This window comes from Prionailurus viverrinus, chromosome F2 (assembly GCF_022837055.1).
Source record: "Prionailurus viverrinus isolate Anna chromosome F2, UM_Priviv_1.0, whole genome shotgun sequence".
NCBI classification, from domain to species: domain Eukaryota; kingdom Metazoa; phylum Chordata; class Mammalia; order Carnivora; family Felidae; genus Prionailurus; species Prionailurus viverrinus.
In genome coordinates, this window is record NC_062578.1 from 28,224,429 (window position 1) to 28,249,189 (window position 24,761).

The 24,761-nt window shown below is 37.8% G+C and overlaps 1 long non-coding RNA gene and 1 pseudogene across 6 annotated transcripts in view; both read left to right on the forward strand.

The window, feature by feature from the left end:
* Window positions 1–24,761, forward strand: part of LOC125156712 (uncharacterized) — a 506,607-nt gene that overhangs the window by 371,051 nt on the left and 110,795 nt on the right. The gene's annotated exons all lie outside the window — the stretch shown is intronic.
* Window positions 24,387–24,568, forward strand: LOC125156801 (uncharacterized; annotated as a pseudogene).

Below are 24,761 nucleotides of genomic sequence, written 5' to 3' on the forward strand. Positions count from 1 at the left end.
TGAATAGAGAATTAGCAAGTAAATCTACATTTTTTGACAGGGTTTGAATAGTTGAAAGTATGCTAATATCTCCCTTACTTTTGGTGTTAGCTGTTTGAGACCAAAAACTAGCCATTCATTCATACAACAGATATTTCCTGAACAGATTTTTTGCTTTGTTACCTCAAAATGCAGTTTTCCAAACAGCTTCTTTTTACCTTATGGATTATCAAAAGCTGAAAGCTGGAAGCATGATTTCCTTCATTAAGTAACCACATTAAAATACAGGTGTCTGAAATATTTTTTTTTTTTACTGTTCTATTACATCAAGTTCATCTTACAACTCCAAAATATGTAGTATTTCTCTTATTATGTTGACAGATGTTTTCATTTCTTGATGCAAACATTCTCTATATTTTAGGGAACACTGAATTGGTTACTCCTAAATGAACCCATTTATTTTCCAAATATTTTACTTTTCAACTTTATCCAGAGACTGGAAAACTATATGCTTCCACCAAAATGTAAGTTCCTTAAGAGCAAATGATTTTTGTCTTTTTTGTTCAAGTACATAAAATAGTACTTGGGTCATAGTAAACTCAATGCATATTTGTTGAAAATTAAGTGGTCTTTAACACTTCTGTTTTGAAATATAGCAGGAATTGAATTGGCTGATGTTTTGATTATAGATCTCAGTACATTTGTTTAAATGCCATAAAAAGATTCTTACATGTTTTTCTTTCTTAAGAATTTAATTCATATGCTAATTTGGATTATTTAGTGGAAGAAACTGTCTCAGGCTGACTTGAAAGAAGGATTTATCATTAAGAGAACATTGGTGCACAGTCCTGAGATTGAGAGGCAAGGGCACACTGAGATGCCGAGTTACCTCTGTGTCTATTCCACTACAATATCTGCTTCTTTCTTTCTCCCTGAACTCCACTTTTGTCAACTTGTCAGATGCCATGGTGGAAAATGAGCCTTCACAATATGTGGCATTACATTCAAAGTTCTAGCCGCTGAAACTGCAAGAGCGTGGTAAAATATCCAAATTTCTGTAGACAGGCTCATTGTCCCAGCTTGAGTAGATGTTCATCCTTAAACCAATCAGGGGTGACCAGAGAGACCAGGAACATGAGACTTCATTATCATTAAAGTTTATGGGTATTTGGTCAAATGTCTTAGCCATAAAGAGCTTCTGGGGAAAGTTAAGGGGGCTTTGGTAAAGACAAATGAAGATGAAAGGCCTTCCAGGTATAAGGTCAAAGGTTTTCTAACACAGAAAGATAGAGGACCTGACAATGACATTGCTACTATTTTAGCCCTGTGCAGTGGAAACCTGTGTATCTGGCCAAAAAGATCTTGGAGCACACATTTCTCGTGGAGGGCAGGTGACTGGGCTAGTGCCACAGGCATTTTTCAGGGTTAATGGTTTGTGGTTGTTACTGCCAACAGCTGTCTCTCTCTGTCTCTCTGTCTTTGTATGTATGTCTGTGTATGCATGTATTTATGTATATATAAGTGTCTGTGTGTGTATACACATACACACGTGCATACACAAATATATGTTTATACACACATGTGCACAAATGTGGAGTAACAGGTATATAAATACATAGATCCATAGAAAATATAGAAATTACTCTAAAACAATGGGATCATCTAAGATACATACTTTAAACATTAAAAATAATTAAATTTTATTTGAATTTAACAAAATAAAAACAACAGAAGAAATTATCAGTCTTTTCAGATGAATATATTTTATTACAAAATACATGTGATTCTACAATATCTAAATTTCAGAAAAAAATACTTTTCAAATTAACTGATATTAGACCAATTATGGCATTGAAAAGTACTTTTCCAGTTCTGACATCTTTGATTGTCTTTCTCTGATGAGAGAGGAACTTCTTAGCATCGTTACATTTCAGCCCATCTCAACTCCCACTCACATTTCCGTCCTTGATACTTGTATGATCTTCACTTTGGATGAATGAACGCCCTTTACATTCTGATCTGCTATCAGAATTTCTTTCAGTAGTTAGTCTTTTTTTTTATATATGTTTTAGTGGGTTAAATACTTACTAAAGGATTTGAATACTTAAAGTCATTCTACCATAGCTGCTATATGTTAAATTCTGTCATTTGATATGTTCATGTTTGGCTGGATTTCAAGTTTGTTTGTTCTCCTTCTCCAGAGGGATTTATGGGTACCATATGATGATTTTTCTTTGAGAAAGCCTCTCTGTGGCATTTATTCTTAAAAAATGACTGGGATGAATACAATAAACATGTATTACCTTTTTCATCCCTCAGTACTTTGTAGACATTGCTCCACTGAGGGTTGCTCTGGAAAACAAATAAAGTTGCCTTGATATTCTTCTATCATGGGTGATATGTTGACCACATGACCAAAGACTTCTTTCTTCATCCTTTCAGTTCAATAACTTAGCTAGAATATGTCTCAGTTTCTGTAATTCTGAATTGATTTGTCTTTGTATACCAAGGCCCCTTTCAGTTGATTGATCTAGTCTTTTCATTTCAGAAAAGTTTTAATCAATTGGCTCTTTGAAAACCCCTTTCCCTGTTTGAGAGAATTTGTTGAATTCTCTACTTCATGGACTTGCATTATCTCTATCCTGGCTTGTCCTTTTCTCCATCAGTAGAACATTATATATTATAGCCAATCACTCATTTAATCTCATTGGCTTTTTTCTGTACTCATTGTGATTGGCATGTGTACTTTAAACCTTGATAGATATTATCAGACTATATACCAGAGCAATTTATACCACTGATTCCTAAATTGGGCTTGAAATACCATTGACTGAATGGTAGAGTCTCAGCTCTCCTCTCATATGCCCAAGATTATTTGGGGGAAGGGAAACCTACATTTAATTAAATAAAAGAAACAAAAATTTATAAGGTACTTGGATTCTCAGTCCGACTATGAGTCACTGGCTTTTACCACTCTCTTTTTGCCCAAAGCCAGGGAACTTCTCTATCCCTCTCTAAATTAGCTGCCTAGCTTTATGTTAACACCACCCAAGAAACAGTCACCACACAGTCAGGTTAGCTAAATAATATCAAATGAAAATCAAACAATGTCACAACCAGAGCACTTTCCTCTGTGAGTATCTGAGAGGAATAGTAAGGGATACTGTCAATATGTGGAAATGGTCCAGAATCATATGGCTGGAAGGCACCAAGAAAAACACCATCCTCTTCAGAATTGTGCCTGGGCCATATTTTCTGATCATCATAGTTCTCTATTAATACCTTGAAGTAATAGACATGTCAGGGTCATTATCCTTTCCTGCTTTATTAAAATATTTATCTAAAATTCTAAATAAAGTGAAAGGCTGGGGTGATAAATCATACCAGATTTTGATTCAAAAGTTAAAAGCATTGCAAGGACGACTTTTTTCAGTGCTTTGAACTATTATGTTTAAATCTCACATCTCAAAGAGACAACAAGTCAAGCGGGGAGAACATCGTGCTCTGCTTGGCCAGCATTCATTATTGCCTGAGGTCACAGAGTCCTGTGGTCAGGGTCATTTCATGTTTGTGTGTGACCTTTCAGGACATTTGTTTCCTTTTTCTTTGATTGGATGTGCTCAGCTGTGTGATTCATGCGATCAAGTTTGTAAACACAACCTGCTCACATCATTCCTTGAAAGGGTATCATTTTAATGTTTCAGAGACATCGCTGTCCTGGAAAATGGATGACCGTCCTCTGTCTCAGCTCTGATAAGGTTTAGAAGATGACCAGTGCCCAGATTCCCTCACTGAGTCAATATGCTTGAGATTTTCTGAAGTTTAATTTCCCTTCAAGCGAAGGTTTCTACATGTTATATTATCTAAAGTCAACATTGCCTTAGAGATAGGTAGTCACAGGGAAAAGAAATGAAATCAGAATCCCAGAAAGCCTATTACCCAAGTTCTCCTTATTCACCTGTCTGATAGTTTTCAACATTTTTGAAATTTTTGTTTTTGCTCAGCATCTTGACTCTTACCATTTGGTATCATTGGAACAAGTATCCATGCTGAGCACTACACTGGTTGCCATAGGAGATGTGCAGCGTGGGGTCATGCCTGAAATTTATATGGACTTGAACTCAAATCACAATTCTTCCACTTGCCACATCTGTGAAATGCTGTGCGTGTCATTTAACTTCACTGGCATCAGTTGTCTTATACGGGAAAAGCAGCTAACTGAAAAAGAAATGATAAAGATGAAGGTGATGATGAAGACAATGGTAGAGATGCAAACCCGTACAGTGAATTTGTGCACATTAGAAAATGGCATCCACTCTTTCTCCCTTCGCTCTACATTCATCTCAGAAATGTGTCATATTTTGGTTTTGTTCAAATAAGCCACTGCATAGTCATCTGATGAAAAATTGTCATAAATGTGATGGGATGTTTACGATGAAAATAGTGCCTTTAGGTGTGATGCCCTTGTAGAGTGGATGGCATGCACAACCAAATGCAACCATCCTGAAGATCATGTGACATACTGTGTCTAAGAGCCCAATGTGGGGGTGCCTGGGTGGCTCAGTCAGTTGAGCATCCGACTTCTGCTCAAGTCATGATCTCGTGATCATGGTGTTGAGCCCCACATTGGGCTCAGAGCCTGGAGCCTGCTTTGGATTCTCTGTCTTCCTTTCTCTCTGCCCCTCCCTTGCTCATGCTCTGTCTCTCTTTGTTTCCTCCCCAAAATAAAATAAAATGTTAAAAAATGTTTAAAAAGATAAAGTGCCCAATATGAAACATATATTGAGCACTCTAAAAATGTTGGGCATTATAATCAAAGTATTTGTGATTTGCTGTTAAGTACCAAGAATATCATCAAGACTCTCAGAGAATATTTTTTCTTTTAATATTTTTAAGATTGTCCCTATAAGTCCACTGCTTTCTCTAAAAATAAGAATGAATTGGCAGATGTTGGAGTGAGACCGAGATTAGCATTAGACACAGTAGACACAGATCATGTCATCCAAATTCGTGCTGTTTGGGGTGGTAGTACTATGTTTTGGAAGAAACTCCAAGTACCAGATGGCAAAACAGAGTATGAAGTGTCAGGAAGACCTAGGTTTAAGTTATATAATGAGAATCAAATAGATATAATCATTATCACCATCATTATTAATATTATTATCCCAAGGCTTCTGGGTGGCTCAGTCCGTTAAGCGTCTGACTCTTGGTTTCAGCTCAGGTCATGATCCTACGGTTTGTGAGTTTTAGCCCTGCATCAGGCTCTGCACTTATAGCACAAAGCCTGCTTGGGATCTCTCTCTTTATCTCTCTCTCTTTTTCTCTTCCCCTTCCCTGCCCATTCTCTCTCTCTCTCTCTCTCTCTCTCTCTCTCTCTCTCTCTCAAAATAAATAGATAAACTTTAAATTATATATATATTATTATCCCTACTTTACAAATAAATAAAATGAGACTTATTAACTTGGTCACAATCACACAGCCAAAAAGTAATGGGCCCAGAATTCAAAGCTCAGATCTTTTAAACACTAAGTTTGTTGTTCGTAATTACTGATCTTTCCTACCTGGGCAAGAGATGCTGAAAGTCAGAGCTAGGGTAGAGACAATAGTTATGGATAGGAAAAGACAAATCAGAGATATTTGTTAAGTAAAAGCACTTGGACTTGAGAGAGGGGATGGAGAAAGAAGTGTCAGACATGATTTCTAGGTTTTAGACCACATAAATCATGTTTCTCTAACTGGAAAAAAAAATCTAGAAGAACAGATGTGGAAGGAAGAGTTTTACTTAGGTTTTGCATGAATTTTAGGTACCTAAGAAAGTTTCCAGTAGAATTGTCCATTGACAACTTTGTATTAAGTTCTAGAATATTTCAGGACAGATTAAGATTAGAATATATATTTGGAAGTTATTGTGCATGGATGATAGGGACTGAGATCATTCAGAAAGATTTTGTAGAATTAGGTAAGAAGTGCACTAGGACTAAACCGTGAGGAACTCATTTTCCTAAGGAATGAATAGGGATGATCACGGATATAAAATTAACAGTGGGAACTCGTGGTGTTAACAATGGTAAAAAGAGAGACAGAGAGAGAGACAGAGAGAGTTTCAAGGAGGCAATAGTGGCAAAAAAGAGATTAACAATGAGAAAAGAAGCTGCCTAGAGACAATAAAAAGATTAACCGGGTGTGAAGGACCCAACTTAAATGAGAAGTCACAAACTGAAGTGGCATAAACTCATATGATTCTGTAATCTTCTCAAACAGTAGTAAGTAATTGGACAAAAGATTTCAGAAGATTTACAGAGTAGAAAAGGATCAAAGTGTTGAGATTCAGGATAATGTGTTTAAGTGCTGGACCATGCCTGTCTAAGTAGCGCATTAAATGAGTTTAAAAATGGAGATTATATACCGGATGGGTGAAGTGGGGGAGGGGACATAAAGGTTGGAAAAATCTCCATGAGTTTGGAAAGCATAAGAAGTTGAGATCAGTGTGTGGAATGTAAGAATTTTAAATTGCACACATAGAGAAATGCTTAGATGATAATAAAAGTTCAGGTATAACTTTACTAGTCAGGAAATAACGTGAAGTAAAAGTTAAGTTTTATAGAGTTAAGGAAGTTCAATGTTAGGTTGTCATTATGCATAGAGAAATCTCTCAGGAGGGAAGCTGTCCTTGTGCTGGTCAGGGATAACCATGAGTTAGAGGCCAATGTCTATAGGTAGACAACGGAGAAAGGAGGACGGTAACAAATCTGGAAGGAGTGAGCATCATAGCAGGAAGGTGTTTTCTAAGAGGTCATAGGGATAAGGGTTTGAGACAACGATGTGGGTCTTGGAAGTTGCACACACTAAGTATGGTCTTTACTTAGGCATAGGAAATGAAATCTGTTATTCAGGAAAATAAGTATGTTTTTCTTTGACTGAGAAGCGAGGAAAGATACTAGAAGAGGTGAAGAATTTAGAGGAATTTTTTTTAAAGGCAAAACATAATATCCAGAGAGAGCAAGAGAGACAATGGAGGGAAGGGCTGGAAAAGGAAGGGTCGAGGAGTAATGGGCTGGAAGGAGGATGGACACAGGACTGGGGTGGCCTGCCTCTTAGGCACTGACCGAGCACCATGAAGGTGAGAAGCCTGGAGACGTTTTCTGGTCTCAAATTTCCCAATCATGGTAAAAGTGTTTTGGGGCCCCAAAACAACTTTTGGTGGAGAGCACCAGGTGATGTGTGCCTAGGTTTCTGTAAGCGTCTCCTTGCTGCCTGTTGAGATACTACATGTGGAATCCTGGGAATGCCTAAGGAGACAAAGTATTTGAAATCAGTGTTCCCAGTCATACTACAGAATGCCCAGTTGCTTCTGCTTGATATTGTGGGAACGCCTTGAAATTGGAGTCAGATAAACCCTGATATAAATACTAGCTCTGGGGTGCCTGGGTGGCTCAGTCGGTTAAGTGCCCACTCTTCTTGGTTTCTGCTCAGGTCATGATCTCACAGTTCCCGAGATCAAGCCCTGTGTGGGGCTCTGCGCTGACAATGCAGAGCCTGCTTGGGATTCTCCCTCTCTCTCTGCCCCTCCTCCACTCACACATGCTCACACACACACACACACACACACACTCAAAATAAATAAATAAACAAACAAAAAATACTAGCTCCACAAATTTTGGAGCAATGTCCAGTGATTTACCAAATTTTGGAAACTTCCATTTTCTCCCTCACAGGGTTGCTACGGGGAGCAAACAAGAGCACATCCATGAAAAGCTGGCAGTCTGTAAATATTAAAGCCAGTTTTGGGAACTCACTTAATGCCTCTCCTAAGTATCAGACAAAATGGACAAATGGCTAGGACTGCTGTTTTCATGGTATTTCGTGGAAGAATATTTGGCCTTGGACAAAAACAACACAATATGTCTCTTAGCTTTACTGCTAGAAAACTTTGTTTTCGGGAAACTGTCAACAAATGCACGTTAAGTGACTCCGCAGCTTACTCCAGACCATCCGTTATCCTCCTTTCTCTATGCACACTCAGTGGTTGATTCTGGTGTTCGGTGACCTTCAAGGAATCAGAAGTCACTACCACCGCCACCACCGCCGTCACCGCACTCACTGCTGGGGGCAGCTTCACCATTTGAGACTCATTCAGAACAAAACAGCTCAGAGAAACCAATGAGAGTGAGAGAAAGCTGATTGTGTTTGGGGAACATCGTGAACCTACTTAGTTCTGTGTTTCAGAGGCCATTGTGGCCTTCCTGGAGCTTGTAGATGGGTAGCACACCCACAGTGTCCTCACTTTTATGAACAAATTCCTGTGTCCTAACTGCTAGACAAAGGCCTGGCTGCAATTTTTTTGTACCATAGTAAGGGAAATCAAAATTTATTTATGTTGAGAAACTCCCTGTTATGGATTGAATTGTGTTCCTGCCACCCGCCCCCCCAACAAATGTATATGTTGAAGTCTCAACTCCCAACACCTTAGAATGTGAATGTATTTGGAAACAGAATCGTATAAAGATGGACTCCTAATCCACTATTGTGAGTGGTCCTTGCAAAAGGGGGCAATTTGAACTTCAACACACATATGAGGAGATGCCATGTTAAAATGAAGGTAGAGATTGGATGATGCTTCTACATGCAAAGGAATACTGAAGAGTGCTAGAAAACCACCAGAAGCTAGCATAGAGAAACATGGAACAGATTCTGCACCACAGCCCTCAGAAGGGACCAACTTTTCTGACACCTTGATCTCAGATTTACAGCCTCCAGAACTGTGAGATGATAAATCTCTGCTGGTTAAGCTATCTAGTTTGTGGTACTTTTTTTATGGCAGCCATAGCAAACAAATACATTCCCCATCCCACCCCCATTCCCACCCAACCCCCATTGAAATCACTGGTAATAAAATGGGATAATACCAAATCAGGAAGCTCCATGACATCCCATGCCGTGTTGTGTTTGTTTGCCAGTATGTCCCTTAGCACCTAGGACCATGCGTGGTACGCAGAGGTAGTCAACAACTATTTTTTCGGTGATTGGTTAAATTTATTCAACCTCTGTACCAGGTACCACACACATGATTTTTAACTTTCTCAGTTGTGCAAGTTAGGCATTGTTAACCTCACTTATATAACAGTAGAAACTGACTCAGGGAACATAATGTACGAGACTGAATGAGGATAGCCTATCAGGAAGAAACGCTCCCGCACTGAGATCTGTCTCTGTCAGTCATGGTGTGACTTTAAGCAATTGGTTTAACCTGTGTGAGCTCATTTCCTTCATCTATAGTATAGGGATGATACCAAAATATGCTTCAAAGGGTAGTCATGAGGATGAAATAAGATACCCCATGAGAAGCTGCATGGAGCAGACAATACATAAAATTTAGTCTTTTTAAATTTTTCATTTTGAGAAGAACCATTAACGTGAAACCTACCATCTTCCATTTTTAAGTGTACGACACAGTATTGTTAACTATAGAGACAATGCCGTAGAGCAGATCTCTAGAACTTTTTTACCTTGGGTACCTAAAATGTATATGCATTGAATAGCAACTTCTCCTCTCCTCCTTCCCCCACCCCCTGGCAACCACCATTTCTCTTTTTTGCTTATGAGTTTGACTATTTCAGATACTTCATATAAGTGGAATCATGCAACATTTGTCCTCCTATGACTGGCTTATTTCACTTAGCCCAATGTCCTCCAGGCCCATCCATGTTGTTGAAATACGACAGTATTTCCTTCTTTTTAAAGGCTGTATGTGTATACCACATTTTCTTTTATTGTCCAAAGTTACACAGATTAATAAACAGCTGAGCCAAAACTAAAACTCTGATTTATTGACTCCAAACCTTAATTATCCTCTTTAGAGCAAGCCACGAGGTTTAACATACCTAGTCTATTCTTTATCAAATGGCCAACCTCTCGGAATTAAAATCCCATAGGTACTGATATGAACTTAAACTTTCCACCTTCCTTCTGGAAAGACGTCACATGATGAAAGTGATTTGTCTTCTTTAGCAAGGAGCTCCAACATGGGGAAAATACAAAACAGAAGATGAAATAAAAATAAGCATTGGTACAGGATGTGACTCTTGATCTTAGGGTTGTGAGTTCTAGCCTCATGTTGGGCACCATCAGCACTAACAAATTTTTTAAAAAATGAGCAGCTGGATCAGGACCCAATGACTAATACCCCATGTTTTGCGAAGTTTGATGAATGGGTCCCTAAGGTCCACAGAGGCCCGTCTCTTTGAAGAGGCAGCTCAGCCAAAGGCAAAGAAATTTCAACCTTTTCTTTGTTCCAGGTCTACTAAAATGGAAGGATAAAGTCTCCTGGGATCTGGGTGAACTCCCACCATAAAATAAGCATAAGTTTTTCAACTTTGCCTATTTATTTTCATGCCAAAGAGCAACCTGTTGAAATACATTCGTGAGCTTTCATTAGTCAGTATCCTTCTCTTTTGTTGCCAAGAATTCTTTTACAAAAGATGACTGAGACCAAAATTCTAGCTGTTGGATGCAAATGGGTAGTCATGAGTCACACTCAAGCTCAGCCAGAAAAGAGAATACAGGCTGCTTTATCATTTAAGTCAAGCATAACATTTGAAATGCTAAACATATATTGAATTATTTTCTCTTAAAAAATGGATCTAATGCACATTTAGGGAAGGTTCATTGAACAGATGAAGTATTTAATCGTGACTTTTCCTTTTCTCTCTAACATATGTCTATGCCCAAAAAGGTTATATCAATTCAGTACAAGCAACATCCCTGCCAAAATTAAAAGAAAAGAAGATCATTCCATACTTTTAGGTTGTTTTGTTTCTTTTCATGTCAGTAAGACTTCTTTGAAGTTGCTGTGTTTCTCCTGGTGCCCAAAATAGTGCTCCCCAAGACACTTTAGAAAATGAGCTCTCTTAGAGAGTTGAGAACCTACTTTTCTTTAAGTTTTTATTTATTGTTTTGACAGAGAGAGAAACAGAGACAAAGACAGACAGAGAGTGCGGATGAGAGGCACAGAGAGAGGGAATCCCAAGCAGGTTCTGCACCATCAGCATAGAGCCCAACCCTGAGCTTGAACTCAGGAACCATGAGATCAGGACCTGAGCCAAAACCAAGAGTCAGATGCTTAACTGACTGAGCCACCCACGCACTCTGAGAACCTACTGTTAATCAATGCTTTCTCCCTGTGTGTGGAAAACACACACATCATTCTCTTTTCCTCATACCCTTTGCCCTCCTCCCTCTTGCACTTTGATTTGGCCCAGTGTTACTACTTCCTCCGTCCTGATTTTCAGACTTCACAGGTGCAAGATATATGGCTGTACAATACCGGTACTCCTTGTTTCGTGATAGATAAGGAGTTTTAATAAATTCATAAGGAAACCGCTCATTGAGTTTTAAAAAATATTTTATGCAAAGTTACTGCCACCTTGCTAATGCTAAGAAGAAATGCTCTGACAGCACCAGAGTTAATGCTCCTCCTGGCTCTGGCCTCCCCAAATGAAAATATAGATAATTGATAACAGGTTTGGGTGTGGGAAAAAATTCAGCAGTGAGGGAACATCTGCAGAGTGTGATATGTCAGGGGATGCTATTAATAGACTATTGCAGGCTCCTGCCTGGGGAATGAGCAAGGAAGTTAAATCTTGCATATCTATAGAGGTTTCATTTTAAAAATGGCTTTCTCTATACCTCTGTGTTTGTGTGTTTCCATGTCACTCCAGTATTTATTATTATAAGTAGCAAATCAGGCTTTTGAGTGAGCACAAACAGCAGTGGCCGTGAGAAACAATATATGTATTCATTCAACTCTAACTGGTATGCCCCAGCTTTCACCAGCTTTTAAGGAAAGAAAATTAGTTCATATTTAATCTCCCCAATTATTTTGTTTCTGACTCTCCAAAGGCTCATGCCAGAAAGTGCAGTTTCTGTCCCAGATTCTTTTCAACTAGCTCCCAGTTCTTCAGAGTGCTCACACGTCCCTGACAATCAGTTCTAGTCATCTTTTCAAGCCACCAGGGACGTATGAGCTCCCCTTCACATTTGCCTTAATGGCATTGCTAGCAACCACTGGCCACCACGTTAGCCATACAGAAAATTTGCTACTGCTGTGGCCACTGGAAAGGGTAGAACTTAGCACCCCCCAAATCCAGGCCAGAATGGGAGATGGAGTGGAGGAACAGGAGGAAAGGAATCTAAGATAAAGTTTCTTCATTTCTGATGGGTTTGTGGTAGGCAGAAGAGTTCCCCAAAATGTCTAAATCCTAATCTCTGGAACCCATGAAGAGATTACCTTACAAAGAAAAGAGTACCCTAATAAATATAATTAAGGTTAAGGACCTTGAGATGGGCACATTATTAACGTGGACCCAACCTAATCATATGAGTCCTTCAAAGCAGAGAGTCTTTCCCAGCTGAGATCAGAGTCAAATGGAGATGTGAGAAAGGAAGAAGGATCCAAAATATGCAATGTTTCTGGCTTTAACATTTTTTTTAATGTTTGTTTATTTGAGAGAGAGAAAGAGAGAGAGAGAGGACAGAACATGGGCAGGGGAGGAACCGAGAGAGAGGGAGACACAGAATCTGAAGCAGACTTGGGGCTCTGAGCTGTCAGCACAAAGCGCAATGCGGGGCTTGAACTCACGAACTGTGAGATCATGACCTGAGCCGAAGTTACCGCTTAGCTGCCGCTTAACCAACTGAGCCACCCAGGTGCCCCTCTGGCTTTAAATACAGAGGAAGGAGGCCATGAGCCCAAATGTGCAGGCGCTTCCAGAAGCTAGAAAAGACAAGGAAATAGATTCTTCTCCAGAAGGAAATTCAACCCTACCCACACTTTGATTTTCACCGAGTGAGAACTTTGTTTAATTTCTGACCTACAAAACTGTACGATAATAAATTTGTGCAGTCCATACCACTAACTTTATAATAATTTATTACAGAAGCAATAGAAAAGGAAAACAAGGTTGTCATGATTTAGCGATTTGGCTCTTTTCTTCTGTCGTTATCACAGACGTGCTTCCAATGAGGCTTCCAATCCTGCTGGCTCCAGGGCTCACTCATCAGAGGTCAGCCCACCATGACTAGGCACAGTGGGAGGAAGGTATTTTTTTTCCCTTCACAGTATACTCAGCAGAGGTGGCCACCAGCCAACGCGTGACAGCTCTTTCTAGTCACTTGCCCTGGAGCACAAGCTCGTCAATAGGGTGACTGACTGCCGGAAGCAGCAAATTACGGATTTCAAAATGAACACTGCCTTTTAACCTTCACCTTTGATGCCGAAATCCGTCTTCAATTCAAATTCTCTTGTGCTCAGCTTCATCAGCGCAGCTATTCTCCTCTTTGCAAACTCTTTCTAGCTTCACTTTTAACCAGTAGAGAGTACTGTGGGAATCGTACGGTGCCAGTTCCGAGCATCGCCCTTAACTATCTATCCCTCCTTGTTAAGCAGCAGTCCATAACCAGGACAGCACCATCTACCCAGGCATCTCCTTCAGTCACTTCTCATCTAGTGTGTTAGCACCATGTTTAATGTGCAGGTGTACCAGTTGTAGAGTTTCTCTGAGAAGCAGGAGGTATGACCAGGCTCCATCCAGGGCGTGATCCACTAGCAGCTAGGCACCCAGAGTCATCCAAACACATACGGGTACTTCCCCCACCCCTGTTTCTCTTATCTAAGAGTATTAGGATAATTTCATCATCTCTCTCTATCTGCCTATCTACACACACGCATGAGTTAGCACATCTGCTTCTGCTAATCGAGCCCACTGGATAATGACTCTGCTTTCCAACGTACATAGCCTTAAGCATGGCATTGACGTGGATGTGTATATAAATGGTTATTTATTTGTGTTAGCATACATCTAAGTTTGATTTGATTTAACAGATACAATAACACCAAAGGCATGGTAGTGAAGTATGAGTGACAAGGACGAATTCTAATTTAAAAAATATGCTCTGAAGAAGACTACTGTACTAGTATACATGTTTCGATCCCTACCATATCCCATCGCTCTTCATGAGAACCATATGAAATAATTACCACTACCTCCAACTTTCAGGAAGGAAACATGTGCACAGAAGTATATGAACTTGTCCAAAGTCTCCTATTACTGATATTCATCCAGGTTTTCAGTCCTGGTCCTCCTCACACTTTATTTTAATATAATTGATTGTCAAATTGGCTAACATACAGTGTGTAAAGTGTGCTCTTGGTTTGGGGGGTAGATGCCTGTGGTTCATGACTTACATACCACACCCAGTGCTCGGTCCTCCTCGCACTTTCTATAGCCCTTTCTGTTCCTTCACTGCTCTTGACCTAGTTCCACCAAAAGGGGGGATAGCCATCTATTTGAACAAACATCTTAAGTAAACATGGTTAGGATCATGTTTTTTTTTTCATTAAAAAAATAAATCTTTATCTTATATCAAAGCAAACAAAATTTCTCTCAATCGGTTTGTAAAATGCCGGCGTTACAGATTCTTGCCAAAGACTGCAACCTTAAACTCTTGCGATCCAAACCTTATCCGAAGCCAGTCCAGGAGAAATGTTATTTCTGGAATAATTTTTATATGATGCATTTCATTGATTACCAGAGAAATCCACATTTAAACGGCACTGGTTTGACTCAGTGATACAGGGCAATGGAAGAAACAACTCCATGAAATTCATAATCTAGTGTCAGATGCTATGAAGAACAGTTTGTCTTTATTAGATCCCAGGAGAGAAATTTCTCTCATAATTCAGAATCTGAAAACACTGTGGTCTTCTTGAATACTACTTAGTTTTTCATCTTTTGTAGACTCTAAATCTTATAAGCAACTATATTACCTTCCTTTCGCTGGCCTTAAAGGAAGTTTTCAGTCAACTTCACAGACATATCGCAGGATTACGTGTATGTTTGGCTGCAGCGTAATTGTATTCTTAGTTTTACTATCATCTTTTTCCTTCATCTTATCTACCTCATTTATTCTTCTTGTTCGATTCAAATAATTTCATGCATGTTTATAATCCTCAAAAGTTTAAAGGAACTTGGTAGCTAACGTTAAAAGAGATAAGATGAATTTTTGGTTCTGTAAAGCCAACTTAATAGCCAAATCATGTAGCTTTCTATATTTCTCACTGCATGCTGAAATGAAGCTTAAATAATCCTAAAATTACATGACTACTATTCTTAGGTGATCCTTTATAAATACCCACTGATCCAGCTGAACTTCGGGAGGAGCTCTAGAGAAAACTCCTCAAAATAAAGATTGCTGGCAGGAACCTAAATATCGACATTATCTAGGTCATGGTAAAACAGGATTGGTATACCCTTAAATTTTCCAAGTGTAGTTAAAAGTGTTGAGGTTTTATTTCGAACTGGAATTATAGATACAGACTTTGGAATTGGTTAAATTTGAGCCAAATCCAGAACATCACCCCCTTACTGTCTTCATAACACTCCTTCCTTGCATTTCACTTTCCACTATTAAAAGTTTTAAGTTGTTTAGATGATCAAGTGAGATAATGTATGTAAGCCCTCAGCACAGTGCCTAGCATGGAGTAAGTCAGCTATTACTATCATTGCTGTTATTACCATTAGCATTATTGTTATCTCAAAATAATAAATATTGGCCACTGCTGTTGCTACCAATATTATCTCAGAATAAAAAGTGGCCCCACAGGGACATCTAAAACCTAGGATAGTACTTTGCTCAGAGGTAACAATGAATCTACTTTAATGGTCACAAAGTATTTGTTAGAAACTCCCAAGGTTTTCATGTCAGTATATTAAAGAAGCAGAAGCTTTTGAGTACAAGAGTTATCAAACATCTACCTGTATTATAGTTCCTATAAGGTGTGCATATGAATGTATCCTTAGAAACTATGAGGATCACTAGCTTTGAAGTGAACCTCTGTATAACTAAGTGATTTAACTTGCTGGGTAGAGTTATTTACTTCATCTATGTGGTTGCCAAAGCAATTGTGTCAAAAGTGATGTTAGTTTTGGCACGTATCATACTTAAATATCCTTCCTGATTATTAACGATGGACTAATTGAACTGCTCCTGGAAAATATTAGAGGAACCTGGATATAGAACATTGTGTTTGTTTTTTCTCTGTTGTTTATCAATTTACCTACCTGTTCATCTACGTGTAGTTTTTTTTTCACTCAAGTGAAATATAAGTGAGATATTTTGAGTCAGATTTTCAGTTTAGGAATTTATTTTCCCTAAGAAGTGAGAGTTCCAAAATATTGCAGGTCAGCTATGCTACACCTAAAAATATACCGATATGTTATCCCTCTCAGAGCAGATGTCATTTCCTGAAGACTTTTGGCCATTAACACAGCTGATGTTTATTTAAAAAATTGATTTTAGCCAGTGTGGCACATCTATTTTTATATTTATGATTTTGTACTTAATTGATAATTTTATTCACAGTAGGGACTGTTTCTTCCTTTTTTGTTCACTTCTAAATGGCCAGTGCCTTGAATGGGTGTGATACTTGGTGGGCATTCTACTCATTGAATTACTGAATGAATGAATAGATATGTTAAATTTCAACCTGCGAAAGCAATAAATAATACTTACAATCACAGTTTTGACTAAAAATATTTTCAATAGTATGTAACGAGGGTCCCTTATGCAGACAGTTTAGTAAAGCAACAAAATTTGATGTAATGCTGTTTTGCTCATTTCTATTTCTTGCAATGCTTTGTCTGAGAAGTCTAAGTGATGATACAAGCCATCAGTGTTTCTGGAATTGCAGGCATTGTGAACTTGGTGTATCTAGAACAAATCTTGACTTAACAAATCTAAAATATTCCCTTTTTAGGCCTCCAAAGTATAAATTAAGCTTCTAATAAATCATCTTTCTTATTTAGCCAGGTTTAAAACTCACACTGAATCAGATTCTGATTTTTGAATCCCATTTTCTTATCCTTATAATTGTTTAGTAAACTTCTAAGTGATTTAAAAATCCTAGATGGATTTAAGTAATTCTAATTATTTGAATTCACTTTGCAAGCATTTCCCAGCCTATGACTTAAAAAATGTTTAATATGTCTTTTTTTAAAGATAGCTATTAACTAAGCTGAAATATTCTCAACACACTTCATTATGTACAAAAGCTTCAAAAGTGTTCTGAATAAAAATGACTTGCTAAGATTCAGTAATATATTATCTCATATTTACATAATTCATTAATAGATTTACATATAACTATCAAATAATTGTTCTGGTTATGCTTAGAATTGAAACTTTTTCTTGTCTTTCAGATAATACAAAATAATTTCCAATGTAATTCTCTCAGTATTTGTCTTATCTGATTATATGCATGTATAGTTGACATTTTTTGAATATTAATCATACTTGGAAAGAGCAAAAAATAGATTCTTTTTCATTCTAGGTATTACTGGCTTCTGGGTAATTATTGAACAGAATGATTTTTTTTCTCAAATTTACCACATAAAGGAAGATCTTCCATGTTTTCCTTCCAATCAAGATTCTCAGTATATTGCTATCAGCAACTCTAGTATAAGCACCATTGCTTTCATGTTTCACATAAATTCTGTTTTTAAAAAAAATGATGGTTCTGATGTTTGTGAAGATCAGCTCATCCTGGTTCTTCAGTAAGGCAATGTGATGAGTGGCCCTGGCTTTCTGAAATGCCAACAAACACCTGTGAAATGAATTATGTTGGAATTCCAGGCATTTCAGGTGGTATCCTGAGAATATGCGCCAACAGGGCATGTTGAGAATATGTGCCAACAGGGCAAGAAGAATAGAATCTGTAGAACTGTCTTCATGCTTATCTGAGGACCATAAATCCCCACTTGCTATGCCCTGTCCTCCCATAAAGATAAGCATGAGAGAGGCATGTGAGTCCCCATTTATGTCTAAATCTATGGGTTTCCAAATCACCAAATGCCATGAGATAATTGTTCTTTATTTATCACTGCAGACTTTTATGATTAGACACCTCTTCTGCCTCTGACAGATACACTGCAGCAGCTACTTGCAAGTTAATTTTTAAATGGTAAATGTCTGTGCAGAGCTAGATTTACTGGGAAACAAAATTAAAACTTTTATTAAAAACTGCCTATGTGGCAGAATTTAATTTAATGCGTAAATGTAGCATTAAGCTTTTTTTTCAAAGCCTCTGAGGAAACATATTTGTCTCCCCTAAATAAGGTGTTCTCATTAACATTCCTGTGATATTAGCTAATAACAGGTGACTATAGGACTTCTTTTGGAATAGAAAAAAAGCAAATCACAATAGCTAACATGGCCTACAACCTTTTGAAAATAAATACTTCTCAATATATCATTAAATATTCAAAATTATTTGACAAATAATTTTCCTTTAAAAAATGACACAATTTTCAAGGTTTTCTCATGGCCTGGTCATCTGATGATCCTACTAAATTAAGACTCACCTTTGTTGTCAGAGAATTATTATTTTGGCATCATGATACATAGTAATATAACGATATATATCACTTGCCCTGTATATTTTCTTTCTTATTTCTGAAATTAGACTTTAGAAACCAGCTTATATGATTCTGTTTATATTTTTAGGCTATTAATTAGACAAAATATTGATAAAGAAGGGAATTTCTGGTAAAGTAAAGAGATATTTCTTCCACACACATGCTTTTTATCTTAAGACCCTTAACTGTAAATTTTTCTTCTGCTCAACAAATGTGTTGTCATCTGCCTTGATGGCCTTGCCCAACATGTATACTAAGGCACGCCCTAGTGAAGTGGTCTGAGTCATTAGTGGCATGTGGGTTTCCATTACTCGAATTAGTGACTCAAATGGAACTTCTTGCATAGAAAAATAAAGTCCCCCACCCCAAATTCTTCTGCTAATGGCTGTAGGAATTTAATGATTTCACTATGTTCATTATCACTGCCATTGTAAAGCACCAGTATCCCAGCAGCAAACCAAGAGAAGACTGTAACATGAGATCATAATTTCTAGCATAAATCAATCAGATCAAAAGAGGTTGGAGAGGAATGCAAAAAGTATTCTTGGAATATGTTCAAAATCCAATCATGACCAGTAATGCTCTGATTTACAGCATCTCCTGTCTGCTTGCTCTCTCATTTAAATGACCTATGCTTCCTTTTTAGAGTAAATGCTGGAAAGATTTCAAATAGGACAACATTCAACAGGAAGGAAGACATAAACAAAACCCAAATGGGTACTTGACAACCTTAATGCCTAAGCAACGTGGGTCAGAGTTCACTAGGTTATTTAATCCAGCCATGCAAACTGGTTTATGTCTAGGGTCTGAAATAAATCAAATTGATCCTAAAGAAAATGGGACATTGGCTCTAAAAACAAATCTCCCCTTATTCCCTGGAATATGGAAGTTCATTCTGACTCTAGGACTTTGCATTCTCTGTTCTTTTTGCCTGGAATGCCTTTCCTTATAATTTCTCACTCATAATTCAAGCATCAGTGCAAATGTTGGCATCCCTAAGAAATGTTCTCTGACTGAAGCCCCTCATTCATTTGTCTCTGTTTTACTTTTTCCATAACAGTTCCTACTGCAAGAAATTATCTTAAGTATTGATTTACTTGATTTTTTGTTTATTATCAGTCTCTCTTTCCTCACCAGAATATACGTTCTGTGAAGACAGGTACCTTTATCTGTTTTGCTCACCATTGTTTCCCAATGCTTTGAAGAGTGCCTGACACGGAGGCACTAAATAAGAGTGTGTATAATAAATGAATGAAAAAGAATGAGTATCTAGAGACAAAACTCCGTTACTTCCATCCTAGTGTATTTGGCACTGAGTGAATGAAAGGCTGAAGTCATTCATTTGGTTTCTATGAAAAAAAAGCATTACTTTAAAATGAAATATGATAATTATCAAAAGAATAAATTGTAGTAAAATGGGTAATATGGATAAAACTTGTTAACTATTACCATCCTGGAAGTTATTGTGATCATTTGTGATGCTGGGCTCAGTACAACATCAGTAAAATGGGTCTCCTGAATTCCAGGACTAGGTTGGCTTGCGTGTATTAACAACAACATCATCAACAACAACAACATCAAGAAATTCTGTGAATTTCTGTCAATATTTCACAGAAAGGCTGGTTTTCTTTCCATGCTTGGCTCTCTGGGAGGGAGGAGGCAATATCGCATGGTGATTAGGTGTTGGACACTAGATTTAGTGGTCATGGTTTATTCCAGCTCTCTAGAAAAATGACTTTGTGAGTTACTTTACCTCCCCAAGTTTCTTTTTCGTCTGTAATCATACAATACATACTTATGTCTGAGTCTGCTTGGTGCACTATAACAAAATAACCACAGACCGAGTGCCTTAAATTAGAAAGATTAATTTCAAACAGTCTCAAGGCTGGGAAATCCAAGATCAGACCGTCAGTATGGTCATATTCAAGGTGAGGGTTCTCTCTCTGGCTTACAGTCATCTTCTGGCTGTGGCTTTAAATGGCAAAGAGAAAGACAGAAGATTGGAAGCAATCTTTCTGACCTCTTTATCTAAGGGCACTAACCCTACCATGAAGACTGCCCCCTCATCATCTCATCTAAGCCTAATACCACCTAAAGTCCCATCAAATTGGGATACCATCAAATTGGGGGTTAGGGCTTCGACATGAATTTTGGAGGAACACACTCAGCCCATAACATCTCATGAATGTGTTATGAGCTTACATAAAATAACACATGTGCAGTGTTTAGGGCATTTTGAGTATATTATAAGCACTCTAAAAGTGTTAGCATCTATTAGTAAAACACATAGAATATTAATACGTTTTATACAGGATTCATAGAGAGTTTCTGAAGTAAAATGTAGATAGAAAGCTTATATGTTACATGTGAATTTTATTTCAGTTCAGGAAAAAATATGGTGATCCTATCACTTCACTTTCTGATTAAGATTCAGTTCATTTCAGGTGGTGAAACACATCATTTGGTTTACATTTACTAGCCAAGGATGATAAGGATGTGGTCCACTTTAGGGCCAAAGCAAGGGTTGTGGAAGGACAAATGGTAATCACCAGCTCTGGCTGGAGTTGCTTTGATTAACTCCCTGTGAGCTCAATAGACCGAAAAAAGCTTTTAAAAATGGTGCTTTTGAAACCAATTCACACATTTTGGTTAATGATCACCAGCAGAGATGATGCAGAACAAAATACCCTCAGGGAACCCTGGTAATTTTTCAGTGGATGCTCAAGAATTGACACGAAGAAAGCACTAGACAAAATTATGTGAAAGTACTAAATGGCAGTTAGAATCCACGACTTAAGAGGAAAAAATACCCACGTAAATATATGTCCCAAACTGGGAGAAAATCAGTATAAGAAGCCATGTGTTTTCCCTTGATATTGACACATATAACTAGAGGGAAGTCCCCTCACTTCCCAGAGCCACGGTTCCTAGAACTAACTTTATAAGTATTCAAATAATATAGGGACACCTGCGTGGCTCAGTAGGTTGAGCTTCAACTCTTGATTTCTGTTCAGGTCATGATCCCAGAGTCATGGGATCAAGCCCTGCACTGGGCTCTGCACTGAGGGTGAAGTCTGCTTAAGATTCCCCTTTTATCTCTCTCTGCCCCTCTACCACACTCACACTCTCTCTTTCAAAACTAAAAGTAAATAGGGGTACTTGGGCAGCTCAGTTGGCTAAGTGTCTGACTCTTGATTTCAGCTCAAGTGCTGATCTCATGGTTCATGGGATCAAGCCCCGCATGGGGCTCTGTGCTGACAGTGTGGAGCTTGGGATTCTCTCTCTCCCTCTCTCTCTGCTCCTTCTCAGCTCTCATTCTGTCTCCCTCTCTCTGTCTCTCTCAAAATATTTTTTAATTAAAAAGAACAAAAAAAATAAAAGTAAATAAATAAGTAAATATTCAAATAGCATAGAATGCATACTGTTGAGATATAAGGACTCAAAATGGAAAAATTAGTAATGACCCCAATTTTGTTTATATATTTGTATTTTTTAAACCTGGAAAAAACAGCAGCATGCTAAACAAGAGGTCCTGGTATGATAATAGAAGCGAGTTTATTCCTTACTTTGTTAGGAAACATATGATTTGCTAATGAACATGTACTGTTTTTATGATGAAAAAATTGCAAACATTATTATAAAATTTTATAGCAACCTCATAAGTCAGATAAAACAATGCTTATTTAAAGAATTTTTCAGTATTGGTATACTGTATCACAAGGAACTGTTTTCTCTTCATTGTCATCTGTGATGGTCACATCTAGATCATAAACTCCAAATTAGTAAAGGCAAAGGTTAGTCAAGCTGGCTCTATGATATTTGAGCTGTACGACATTTGTCCAATTTTATGAACTCTCTGTTTCCAGTTTTTTTCACTTATAAAATAGTTACAATTATACTGCCTACCTCAAAGAGTTGTGTCAAAAGACGGTAATAAGATCGCCTATTCCATTGGGTCACCAATTTGGTGAAGGATTTAGACTGAGACTAACACATAGTGAAAACTATTTAAATGTTATATGATGATACTGATGATGATGGTGGTGGTGGTGGTGGTGATTGCCTAGGGACTAATGTCATGGTCCTCAAAAGTTAGGCAAAGTCCTGCTGTTTTGAATTACTTTTGTGATCTTAAATTATGTAACCACTTAAGATTGAGTACATACCCTTATCTACTAGAAGGGAACGATGATAGCAACCACTTGGCATCTTGTGAGAGTTAAGTGTGAATGTGCATGCATGGTGTGACTAATATGCAATCTGCCAAGCCCCTTCACATTCGGAGCAAAAGGATACCATCAGAGTTGGTACAATTCCTACAGGGTAGCATCATGCTTACCCAGTGTAGTTTCTCCTGTGTTACAAACTGAGATTGGGTTTAGTATAATTATGATGGGATTTATTTTTCTAAAAGGATCAAAGACAAGGTCATACTGATAGAATCTTCCCTCCCTAATACAAATGCAGAGTGTACCATTTTTGAGCAAACATGATACAGTCTTGGTGAAATATACCAACATCCTGGAGATTTGGTAAGAAAGTTAGCCATGGCTAATTTGAAAGGAATTCCAGTTTGAGCTAGAACCAAACCTTCAGATCTTCTAGAAAGCCCACAGCATTGTACAGAGCTTGTGATCAAGCCTAAGAGATCTTTTTTTTTTTAATTTATATATTTATTTTGAAAGAGAGAAAGAGAATGTGAGTGAGTGAGCAGGGGTGGGCAGAGAGAGAAGGAGAGTGAAAACCCCCAGCAGGCTCCAAGCCATCAGTGCAGAATCCAAGGTAGGGCTCAATCCTACAAACTGCAAGATAACGACCTGAGCTGAAATCAAGAGTTGGACGCTTGACTGTCTGAGACACCCAAGCGCCCACTGAGGAGACCTTCTTGAGGTGCTCCTCTTACAGTGCCCCTGTAGTGTCCACAGTACTGAAATGGACCAAGAGGATGAATCTTTAATTCATGTGGAGAGGAATGGAGTTTCCAAGGAAGCAGGAAGAGATACCAAACTGAGGGATTTTGAGAGAAGGATGTATGTTGGTAAAAGAGAAACTTGGAAGAGAAAGACAATGAGGATAAAGGAAGCAGACATTTCTTTTTGGAATGACTTCTTGATCATGAACCAGGCAGTACCTACCCAAGAAAAGTGCACTCTTTACCCCGATAATCATATGTTGAAATACCTATTGTGGACAGATAGACATATATAGAAGAATATAGAAGACATATATAAAAACATGTAAGAGTTTTCACTGCCACATTGTTGTAATAGTAGAACAAGGAAATGGTCTTCATTTCTATGAAGAGGACAATAGTTAGGGAAGCTAAGAATATTGACAGTATGGAATTCGTCAATCAGGCAACAAAAAGACATAAAACACATCCAAATTGACAAGGAAGAAGTCAAACTTTCACTACTTGCAGATGACATGATACTTTATGTAGAAAACCCAAAAGACTCCACCAAAAAATTGCTAGAATTGATACACAAATTCAGTAAAGTTGCAGAATACAAAATCAATACGGAAATCTGTCGCATTTCTGTACACCAATAGTGAAGCAGCATAAAAATATATCAAAGAATTGATCCCACTTACAATTGCACCAAAACCCGTAAGATACCAAGGAATAAACTTAACCAAAGAGGTAAAAGATTTGTACTCTGAAAATTATAAAACACTTATGAAAGAAGTTGAAGATGACACAAAGAAATAGAATATTTAGAAATTTAAAAAATGCATTAGCCTGAAAAAAATCTTAGCAAGCAAAATGCAACCATTAAAATCATTTTTGTGAAGAATGATTAATGATATGAAAAATATATACATGTATAAATATATATGTATGCATATATATGCAGAAAAGTAATAAACAGAATTACACGATACAGTATAATCTCAGCGACATAATTTTTAAATTGCATAGAAAAGAGGAACCAAGCTTTGTGCAGTGGCAGAATCATAGCCAATGAGGTTTATCTGAGGCGCGATTATTGCTAATAGAAAAAAAGAACCAAAACATAATACCCATTAACAATGTTGCTTATGTTGCTTCGCAGTGAGGAGTTGTTGATTGATTTTTCTGCTCATTTACCCTGCTGAACCTCTGCTCTAAAAGATGCAGACCTCATAGGTGATTAAAGGCACAGAAGTGATCTTCATGGAAAGTGCCAAGAATGTTCAACATCCATACCAACTATATAAGGCAGTTCTTCTGACCCTGACCATGGTTCTTCTTCATATTGTTGCTGAAGTCAAGACAATGCTGTATTTTAGAGTTTAGAGGAGAAGCGATATGTTACCAGTATCCAGAG